We start from the raw sequence: 12,129 nt of genomic DNA on the forward strand, positions 1-12,129 counted from the left end.
GCCCTCTACTCCCCCGAAATGGTCCCGGATGTGACACAGACCTCCTCCTTCCTGTACACCGTTCAAATAACCTGCCTCACTGATGAGGGCCAGGAACTGCTCCAGGGTGCGATTACTAAAGAGAAGGTTATGCAGGCCATCTCTAAACTTCCCTAACAGGGAAGACGGCTTCCCTGTTGAATTTTACAGGTGGACCAAGACCGAGGTGGTAGACTTCCTCCATGAGGCCTTTACAGAGGCCGACCGGTCAGGCTTCTTGGACCTCTGCCCCAACAAAGCCCCGATCAGGGTACTCCCCAAGATGAGGAAAGACCCCCCCTTGCAGTAATTGCCACCCCATACCCCTCCTCAACAGAAATGTCAAGATCTTGGCCAGCATAATGGCAGCCCACCTCAAATGTGTCCTTCCCTCCCTCATTTATCATTCGTATGTGGGGTTCGTCCCGGGTCACTTGTCACGCAACAGCATGCGAACACTGGCCCATGCAGTCTTGGTGGCAGTGAAACTGGTAGAGGAGGCGTTGGCTCTGCCATTGGGAGCAGAGAAATCCTTCGACTGGATAGAGTGGGACTACCTGTTTGCTGCGCTCTGGAAATTTGGTCTCGGCACGGATTTTATCTCTAGAGTTTGCTGGCTATATAACTGCCCCTCGGTGCAGGTCAATTGCGGTGGCTTCTCCTGAGATCCATTCCCAGTCCAACAGGGCATGCGCCAGGGATGTCCGGTCTCCCCTCTGCTGTTTCTGCTTGCCATGGAGCCCATGGCAGCAGCTCTGCGCCAGCCGGAACAGATGCTGGATGTTAGAAATGGGATTTCTGGTTGGCTTCGGCATGCGCCTAAGCGAGGCAGAAACCACTACTCTAGTTAGGGCAAGGGAGTTACACACCGTAGATAACCCCTGCTCACCCCCTTGGTAGCTTGGCAGAACAGTCAGGCTTATCCTGGAGGCAATGTGTATAGCGTTTGCACAACACACTCATGCAGCAGCAACACACTAGGCACACCACAAAAGAAACTCTGCACAAGGTTATATCCAAAATAGCCTTTGTATTATCCACAAAACACATTTGAACATAATCACATATATACACTGTTCCACCTGGCACTTAGGTATCACTTTACGGGGGATTATATACATTACAGGGCCAATCAGGCCACTGTCATCACCATTAGGACACACAAGTAGTGAAAAATAGAAGCAACCAGTAACCACTGGTAAAGGTGCTCTTAGCGCCACACATTAGGCATAAACGTCCTCTCATCACCTGAGACCATATATTATGCAAAACATAAGATAGCCACACCAGTAGCAGTGTACATTATAGCAACCTCAGTAGTGTGCACATATTGTCATTACATTACTGGCAATTAAATACAACATTACCTAACTGCAATAGGTCCCACCACCGTAGGCAGAACTCATTTGCATACCATCCGGGTGCCACTGCACCATCGCTGAACATGATCAGCAGTACATAGCCCAACTCTTACATGGCATACACATTACAATGTATGGGTCTGGCAGCTGTCCTCCCTGTCCTGGGAGGCAGCCTCCAAAGTACTGTGCGGGGACCTGTCCTGGGCTGACCCCGAAATGTCCCTCACAACACGAGGCCTCCAACTGGCCTACTAGCTGCCGATGCAGCAGCAAGGCCTGTTATGCACAGGGGGGCGGCACTGCTACCAACAGGTAACGCAATGCCCTCGAGGGTTGGAAGACCTCAATTGGTCTCCCCTATGTAGGCAATTTCTCAAATGGCCAGACTCACCCTTACTCGGGCGAGTCCGGTCTCAAAAAGCTGGTGGGTGGGCTCTTGAAGGCCACAGCACTGCGGCATTGCATCTCTTCCTCTTCCCTGGTGGGGACCCCCTCTCTCTCTCGATCCCAGAAGCCCGCAAGGCTCCGACCGGGTCTCCTTCGGCGGACCCCAGCCACCGCCAGGCACAGCTCCTGCCGAGTTTCCTCGTCCGGGGGAAAACTCCACCCCCAGTCAGGCAGGCTTCGCCTGACTTCTATTTTGAGCCTCTAGAACACTGAGCGAAGTCTCCGCCGGAGCCGTTCTCTGTGGCCCCTCCCACAGCCAGGCACAAACCTTGCCTGACTTCCGGCTTTTCCACCACGGCTGCTTCCTTGCTGAGTGGAAACCACACAGGGCTCTCCCTCACTGACACAGGAGCCCCACCCACAGTCAGGCTCTCCTGCCTGACTTAAGCTCTGCCGAATGCTACAGCACTCCTGAGCACAATGGAAACACCAAAGGGGATCCTCACGCTCTTCCTCCTGGCCTGCTATAGGAGGGGAGATGGGCGCAGCACCCCCCATGCTACCGGTGGCCCCAGCAGCACCCAGCTGGTCCACAGCTCAAGGGCCGGCAGCGCTCTCCACCCTCTGCTTGAAGGGGACAGCAGAGCACTCTGGTGTGCAGATGGCTTGTCAGGGGGATTAAGTGCTCACAGCACACTCAGGGCCAGATGTAGGTAAATATGAAATACAGATTCCTAAATACCGAATTTTACCGATTCGGTATTTAGGAATCGGTATTTCATATGTAGCTAATAATTCGCTAAAAAATACAGAATCGGTAATATTTGTTATTACCGAATCGGTAATACCGATTCGGTAATAAGGAATCACCTTCCCATTCATTCCTATGGGCCTGGAGGCCCACAGGAATGAATGGGAAGCCATTCACTATTACCGATTCGGTAAATACCAAATCGGTAATAGGGGGAGCATATTCAAGGGTGACAGGGTGTCACATTGACACCCTGTTGCACCCCTGAATCGTGCATGTGTGCACATGTGGCGCACATACATGCCCTATGATGTCTGCCACGTGGCACCTTGAGAAAAGCAAATTATTGCTTTCTTAAAGGTATTCGGTATTTACCACTAACTTGTAGTTGGTGGTAAATAACGAATCCTGAATGCAAAAATGCACTCCCTTGAGTGCCTCCTAAGTAGGTTTTAAGGAGTCGGTATTTTACTGATTCCTTAAAATAAGGAATCGGTAAATTACCGAATCCTTAAAACCTGCCTCCTACATTAGAAAGGTCTAAATACCGGTCAGTAACGGGAAACTTACCGATTTTCGTCCGTTACCGGCCGGTATTTAGCTACCTACATATGGCCCTCAGTCCCCTAAGGTCCCACAGTACAGAGCTGGGCCCAGCGAGGCCAGTTCACAGGGCTCTCTAACAGAGGGGAAGTCCTTTGTGGTGGTTCCTCCTGGTGCCCAGCAGTCCTTTTCGCCCAGATCCAAGTAAGCACACAGTTCCTCAGACCTGGGGCCACAGACCCAATATTTTTACCACTCACAGTCTTTGTTCTGCCCTGGCACAGGGCACTGGACCTAGTCCAAACCAGTTCTGGGGGGCACTTAACAAGTGCACAAGAGTCCCCATTGACGGTGGAGGTCCTGGCCCCAGCCACAACACAGGTGGGCGGAGCCACCATTGTACAAGGCAGGTACAGACCTATTCAGGGTCAGGGGCTACTCCTCCCACTACTCCAAATGCAGACAGGCCTATTCAGCCTGGTGCTGACTCACCCAGCCCCTCTGGAGCCACTGCTCATCCCCAGCCCCTGTCACTTCAGAGCCAGACATGCAATACACATCAGGCAGGCACAAAGACAGATAGCACACAGAAATGCCCACTTCTAAAAGTGGCCTTTATAAAATAGTGATACTAAATCTGCGAACACCATTATGCAGAATTTATTACCACTATTCCAAACATACCAAACTTGATCACGCTACTCCTCTCATATCAAACAATCAATCAATCAATCAATAAATCAATCATGTCACTTATAGAGTGTGCTACATACCCGTGAGGGTCTCAAGGCGCTGGGTGGTGGGGGGTGCTGCTACTGCTCGAAAAGCCAGGTCTTGAGAAGTCTTCTGAAAGTCAGCAGGGCTTGGGTCTGCCGTAGGTGGATGGGGATGGTGTTCCAGGTCTTGGCAGCAAGGTGGGAGAACCATCTGCCGCCGGAGGTCGTTCTTCGGATGCGGGGGACTGTGGTGAGGGCGAGGTCGGCGGAGCGGAGCTGGTGGGTGGGGCTGTAGAAGCTGAGTCGTCTGTTGAGGTACGCTGGTCCGGTGTTGTGGAGTGCCTTGTGTGCGTGGGTGAGGAGCTTGAAGGTTATCCTCCTGTTGACGGGGAGCCAGTGCAGGTCTCTCAGGTGGGGTGTGATGTGGCTGTGGCGGCGGATGTCGAGGAGCAGGCGTGCCGAGGCATTCTGGATGCGTTGAAGCCGTCTCAGGAGTTTGGCTGAGGTTCCTGCATGGAGGGCATTTCCGTAGTCCAACCTGCTGCTGACGAGGGCCTGGGTGACCATTCTTCTCGTTTCGGTGGGGATCCACTTGTAGATCCTGCGGAGCATGCGGAGGGTGTTGAAGCAGGAGGAAGAGACGGCGTTGACCTGCTTAGTCATGGAGAGGGTGGAGTCGAGGATGACCCCAAGGTTGCATGCGTGGTCGGTGGGTGTTGGAGCAGTTCCCAGTGCGGTCGGCCACCAGGAGTCGTCCCAGGCCGAAGGGGTGGATCAGAGGATAAGGACCTCCGTCTTGTCCGAGTTCAGCTTCAGTTGGCTGTGCCTCATCCATTCGGCGACGGCCTTCATTCCTTCATGGAGGTTGGTTTTGGCGGTGTGGGGGTCTTTGGTGAGGGAGAGGATCAGTTGAGTGCCATCGGCGTAGGAGATGATGTTGAGGTCATGCAGTCGGGCGACGTGGGCGAGCGGTGCCATGTAGATGTTAAACAGCGTAGGGCTGAGGGATGAGCCCTGGGGTACGCCGCAGATGATCTTGGTGGCTTCATAGCGGAAGGGGGGGAGGCGGACGCTTTGTGTTCTGCCAGAGAGGAAGGAGGTGGTCCAGTACAGGGCCTTCTCTTGGAAACCGGCGTCGTGGAGGCGTGTTCTTAGTGTGCGGTGGCAGACCGTGTCAAAGGCGGCTGACAGGTCCAGGAGGACAAGGGCCGCTGTTTCTCCGTTGTCCAGCAGGGCCCTGATGTCATCTGTGGCGGTGATGAGGGCAGTTTCTGTGCTGTGGTTGCTTCAGAACCTGGACTGGGAAGGGTCCAGGATGCTGTTCTCGTTGAGATAGTGGGTCAGTTGTTTGTTGACGGTCTTCTCGATGACCTTTGCCGGGAACGGGAGCAGGGAGATGGGCCGGAATATCTTGAGGTCCTTGGGGTCCGCCTTGGGTTTTTTGAGTAGGACGTTGATCTCGACGTGCTTCCAGGTCTCCGGGAAGGTTGCTGTCTTGTAGGAGATGTTGATGACTTTCTGGAGATGGGGTGCGATGGCTGTGCTGGCTTTGTTGAAGATGTGGTGTGGGCATGGGTCTGACGGAGATCCAGAGTGGATGGTGTCGTCGCCGTCGATGTTGGTCCAGGAGAGTATGCGATTGGTGTGGGTGGTGGTCGGGGGGGCGGAGATCTTAGTGGTTGTTGGGGTGGTCGTGGTGTTGAAGCTGTCGTGGATGTCTGCGATCTTGCGGTGGAAGACGGTGGCCAGTGAGTCAGGTCTTGTGAAGGTGGGATGTCGTTGGTCATATCAGCAATTACCACTGACACACATATCAGGGAATCCCCAATGCATTCCTATGAGAGGGCAGCCTCACAGTAGTGAGAAACCAATGGCTGTTTGTCACTACCAGGACATGCCACACAGTTAAGGCACATGTCTTCCTTCTACCTACAGCGCACCCTGCCATAGGGCTAGCTAGGGCCTACCTTAGAGGCGACTGATATGTAGTAAAAGGGGAGTCATAGACGTGGCACCCACTCAGTGGATGCACACCTTCATGACAAGGTGCCCATTTGGCACAGTTATGGTATCTGCATCTGCAGGCCATGCTTAGTTGAGACCACTGGTGTGCACCACAGAGCCACACTTTGACCCATCTGCTCTCCCGGGTGAACTCAAATTCTTTGCAGCATTGCAAGAACAATTCGACCTGCCTCTTACCCAACAGTGGCACTACACACAATTGCACCATAACCTTACTGGCAAGCTGGGCCCATATCCCTGGTCTGCCCAGCATCCAACGTTTGCATCTTGCGCCATTGGCACTCCCTGCAGCTGTCGACGTCTGAGGAATGGCTTACGGCTATGCACAAAACTACATCATATGAGAGGATGACAGTGGCGTAATGAAAGTTGAAGGGCACCCCCCTGCAAAGTACATGAAGGGTCCCCCTCCAGATTCACTCAAGACCGCTCAGGCCAGGGTACTGTGCTGATATACCAGCGCGATTGTCAGAAAATCAGAAGCTCACACCACCCCAGTTTTACTGACCAAACTACGCCCCTGAATATGAGAAGAAACAATTACACACTGTAACGGTAACGGTTTTGAACCAGGAGACTGAGACCAAAAGAGAAGCTTTAAAAAACAGGTGTGATCGTAAGGGTAACGGTATTTCAGTATTATCACCATTCTGTGTTAATTGATCTAAACACACTCCGTTTTTAAGCCTTAAAAGACACTCATAAAGTAGCAGCAATATACTCCAAGGTTGCCTGAAATTTTCAGCACACTTTGACTGTCATTTCCTTTCAATATCAAGGAAGTAACCAAAGAACTGAATGACCTGTCCCAGAATGATCATACTGAGGTTGCCAATGCTTTTTGGAGATGCCGTGTAACATAGTGAAAAAGACAAATTAAAAAAATGCATGATGATGCGATATGTGCATAGTGGGTTTTCGTCATTACGCCATTGGCATTTGCGTCATTCAGTAGGCATGTGCATGTATGATGACATATTGATGCACTTGCTGCGAGGAGTGGGAGAGAAAAAAAGAAATGTTGGAGGAAAGCAATAAGGAGTGGCCAGGGTCAAAGAACGGGAGTGGTAAGAATATTTAAAACAACATTTTACAAAGTCAAAGTGGAGGAAGCAATGGTTCGGGTGGGATAAGAAGGAGGAAACAACACAAAGCATGTGGGGTGTGGGACAGGTATGGGGTGAGTAGCGCATGAGGGCGAGAGCAAGTGGGGGGGTGACTGACCATCACAGAGCATTTTTAGAGAATGGGTGAGGTGATCTGTGGGGTGGGAGAAGCAGCACAAGAAAGAGACCCTGAAAAAACATGCACTCTCATGGAGTGGTTAAAGAACTAAAATAAAAGAAGTTTCCTTAAATGTGGACAGTGCAACTATACCTGTCAGCCAATCAAAAGTGTGGTAAAGAGTTTAGGCTCCAGAGAGAGGGGCAAACACAAGGAGAGCAAGACAAAAGCCATTGAATAAGAAGCAAGCAAAAGAGTGACAATAAAACCAACCAGTGGTAGCAATGGGTGGACTCTAACTCCACAGCAAGGTTTTTGGTAAGTTGTTCAGAAGTTCTTTCGTAACTAGCAAGCTGAAAGCTGTCTAGTAGGCAAGACCTAAAAAGCATTGGAGCTAAGAAAGAACCTTGAGGGACTCCACATATAAGAGGTTGAATATTTATTTTGAAAGGTGGAGTAGCCATTTCAAAAGGCCTGTCTTTTAGGAAGCTCACAAACCATTGTAAGTCTCTAGCTCTGCCCCTTTTGCCATCTGTCTATTTTACTTCTGTCAGCTGTTCTTTATTCCTTTGTGTACCGTTTTCCTTTTTGTACTGTACTCTGTGCCCTTTTATATTCTGTATTTCCACCCGTTTTGTGCCCTTGTATTTTGTATTCCCACCCGTCCAGCTCTCTCCTTCCCGCCGCTGCATCCCCTGCGGCCCTGCCCCCCGCTTGCCCATTCGTCCCGCTCCCACGTCCCAGCTGCTCCTCCCTCCCACCTACCTTTCTTATGTCCAGGCGCGGCGCACGAAGCAGGTGCGCCGCTGGCGTGCCAAAGGCAAGCCTGTCTGCGCCCGACCGTGCCCGTCTGTGCCTGGACCGCGCCCAGCGCCAGACCCCCTGGCCCCTGCATACGCCACGACAACCGATGCCACTACGATGACAGCACCCTCCATGCACTCAACGCCGGCCGATCGCACACCTGCTTCCTGGTCACGCCGAAGCGCACCCAAGGACCCTTCTCCTGCCGGAGCTGCAGCTTCATCAGCCTCCGAGCTACCAAATCGCCCACCGAAACAAGACGCAACCACCTCAAATGCATACTTCTCAACACACGCTCTGCCCGCAACCATGCCATCGAACTCTGGGACCTACTCGACTCCTCCTCCCCGGACGTCGCCTTCCTAACGGAGACCTGGATGAACCCCTCCTCGGCACCCGACATCACCATAGCCATCCCTTACGGCTACAAAATCACCCGCAGGGACCGCACCTACGGAGCTGGAGGAGGAATCGCCATCGTCCACAGAAACACCCTCAGAATCTCGACCAGCACCGACGATACCCTCAGCGCCGCCGAACACCTGCACTTCCAGATCAACATCGAACCCAACACCACCCTCAGAGGAACCCTCATCTACAGACCCCCCAGCCACAGTTCAGCAACTCCATCGCCGACTTCGTCAGCATGCACGCCCTTGCATACACGGACTACATCCTCCTTGGATACCTGAACTTCCACCTCGAGAACACCAACGACAGCAACTCCACCACCCTGCTCTCCAACCTCGCCAACCTCGGACTCAAACAGCTCATCACGTCTCCCACCCACTCTGCCGGACACACGCTCGACCTCATCTTCTCCACTAGCAACCACGTCACCTTTAGCCACACCACCGAACTCCACTGGACCCACCACCGATGCATCCACTTTCAGAAGACTTCTCAAGACCTGGATGTTCGAGAAGTAGCAGCAATTTCCACCCCCACCCCTCCCAGCGCCTTGAGACCCTCACGGGTGAGTAGTGCGCTCTACAAATGGATTGATTGATTGATTGATTGATTGATTGATTGATTGATTGATTGGTCTGAGGACTGGAGTCCACAAGGTCTATTAAAATTAATAAATTAAATTAATAAAGTACATACAAATTAGGAAGCCAAATTGAAAATGTGATTTTTCTTTGTTAATTAAATAAAATATCTCAATATTTGAACACTTGTTTGGTGTGTACTTGTTTTTCTATTTATGTGTATTGTTTTATGGGTCACGTCATAAAAATTGCTTAGGTTGGGCGTCCCGGCTTCCAATAATGAATCAGTGGGGCCCCCGGATTCCAGTAATGATTTAGTGGGGTCTACAGAAATGAGAAGATGAAGAAACGCTGTGCTAAGGTGTATGTTTAAGAGGTTATGAGATAGGGCTGGGTGAATTTAGGCTTGTTTGGAGGGTAACGGCCCAGCACAAGCAAGGTGAGTTGTGGGGGAACTTGAGGGGGTGTTAGATTTAAAACAGTTGCACTGTTTAGTTGGCACCTGAGTAGAGTGAGGGAGGAGCATGGTGGATGTCTGATGGATGGTTGTTTCAGAGGCAGGGTGCCATTGCTAAACCTGAGTCCTTTGCTCTTATTTCTGGGTTTAGGTGTGATAATGATCTGCAACTGTAATGGACAAGGCTGACGTGTTTCTTATTTGGTCCCTTTCCTGTGGGAGGACGGAAGCGGAGCGCTACGGTGCGTTCCTGTGCCTGCCTTGGTTACCATAAATAAGAGAGATTGAGCACAAGATTACAACACTAGCCCTCTCAACTTGTCACCCCCGCAGTCCCTCTCCTCTCCTCCCTTTTTCCTTCATGTGTCCTTTCACCCCTCTTCTTCTTCTCTCCCCGCCCTCCCTTCCTACCCCTCCCTCCTTTGCCCTCTCTCCTCCTTCCCACTCAGCTCTTCATATGCTATCCCTCCAACCTCCGGTCCCCACCCTCCCCCATTGGCTTTCTTCTCTTTCCTTTCCTCCTTTTTATGTTGTGCATTCGAGACCTCTTGTATATACTTTAGTATATACTTATTATATACTTATATGTGTATGTACTTTGTGGACTCTGGAGATCAGCCCTAGGACTTGTCTGCTTCCGCTTAGGGACTTTTTTCTCTGTTCAACTGCCTCTATTTAACTGTCTTAATAGAAAATGACCAGCAGAGGTCAGTAAAATACCAGAATTGCTTTCTGCTGAGGGACTTTCTTTTTTTAATTTCTCTGGCAACTGCCTCTATTTAACTTTCTTGATAGAAAACTACCAGCCAACGTCAGTAAAATACCAGAATCGCTTTAGCATTTTCTAGATTCCAGTCCATAGAAATTGACTTCCACAAGCGTCCGTAGACAATAATATTTTTTTCAAATCTTGTATTTTCAGTGATATGACCACCGAAGGCCCTGATTTTATATTAAAAACAGAGCTTCTATTGCCCGCTGAAAGGCAATATTTCTCTCCATGTGTTCCCATACCTGGCGTGCCACGCAGTTTGGTGCTTACTTTCCCCCCAGAACAGCAGATTTTTCAGCACCCAGGTTAATGTGCTGCATAGCTAAATACATACAAGGTCCCAAAGGCGCGGCCGATTGCATTGCAAATGCTTGTTTTCTCTTTTCTGCACATCACCCTCCACCGTCCTTGATTTTCTGTTGAATCTGTCATACCCCCCTGGTTGGGAACCCTTGCACTGTTATTGACGGTTGTAACCTTGCATTGCTCTTCCGGCAGTTTTTTTGTACTTTTTATACCTGGCACTGCTTTCCTTGAAAGATCAATAAAATGATTACAATACAAAAAAAGATCAGTGCACCTACTGCAATACGTTGTGCTCATTCCAGTCACTGATTGACAGGTTTGGTAGGGATAACATATTATCTGACATAGTAGGACCCAATGACGATGAGTGCAAATGTCGATGACGCCCAGTGAACACAGTGCCACTAGCAGCAGTGCGATCGCCTCCTGCACCCATTCTGAACTGGCAGAGCGAAGGAACAAGCAGTGCCCCATTCCCTCACAGACTAGCCTATGGATCAGAGGGCAGCGGTGTACCTTCCGAGACAAATATGGATAGACTCAGAGTAGGAAGCAGCCGTGTACACTTCACTTACAAGCAGTATAGACATGGCACAGATGCATATTCCCCTACTCACTGGACACAGAGGGCACATGTAACAGTGGTCCACACTTGTTACAAGCAGCCCAATCACTGCACAGAGGGAGCAGTGGACGGGCATACCTCACAAGGGAACAACAAGTACAGCATTGATGGGAACAGCGCAAGCTTCCCTCAGGAACAGGTTAAGCATGGCAGGCCCATACAACAGAGATGCAAGCTTCTCTCATAATGTTGACAAAATAAAAGAATGAGCTATTTCATGACACCTGCCAATGCACAGAACTAGAATAAAACCCATTACTGAATCACTTCAAAACAAGAGTTTTTATTCAAGACTACCCACGGCGGCAGTTGCATTCCGTCCTTCTTGTGGGAAAATGGCAGCACCGCCCTGTTTGTAAAGTAGTGGATCACTCGAATCTAATAGCAAGGAACTTTCTTTTCCCCACTGTTTCGGTGACGTTGGGACAGGGAAGAGGTGGGACAGGATCTTCGACGTCACGGGGCCTGGACATCACAAGCACCCGGGAGAATGGCGTCTGATGTGCTCTGGAGCACCTGCAAGCAGGAATGGGCGCAGGATTCTGGCGTTTGGTGCATGGAATTGTGGCGAACACCAGCGCTGATGGTGAGTGCACGACAGCACGCATTGTGTCATGCAAGTGCTGGAGTGCGAATGACTGTGTGCATATCGGTCAATATAGAGGGGCAGATTTATGTTTGACTTGCGCCTTATTTACACCGCCGTTGCGTCACTTTTGTGACGCAGCAGCGGCGCAAATCCAGCGCCATGGTGCGGGGTATTTACAACGTGACGCAACTGGGAGATGCGTCACGTTGTAAAGCCCTGCGCCACATGTAGGCGTTCCAGGGCAGGTGGGGGCGTTCCGGCGCAGGAACGCCTCCTAAAAGTGGCTGAGTGAAATCTACAAGATTTCACTCAGTCACTTTTGAGCCCATGCTGCGTCAAAACCCTGCGCCTGCTTGAAGCAGGCGTAAGGATTGACGCAGCATTGTGAAGATAGGGCCCCCCCGAGCATTGTTGGAGCTGCGTCGCGCTTGCGACGCAACTCCAGTAATGCGTTACTTTTATGGCACAGATGCGTGACGCATCTGTGCCATTTTTGCCCCATGGTGCGCCGCATTATAAATGCGGCGCATCCATGGTGGCGGAGCTGGGCCGCAAAATA

The sequence above is a fragment of the Triturus cristatus genome, chromosome 3_1, assembly GCF_964204655.1.
Source record: "Triturus cristatus chromosome 3_1, aTriCri1.1, whole genome shotgun sequence".
NCBI classification, from domain to species: Eukaryota; Metazoa; Chordata; class Amphibia; order Caudata; family Salamandridae; genus Triturus; species Triturus cristatus.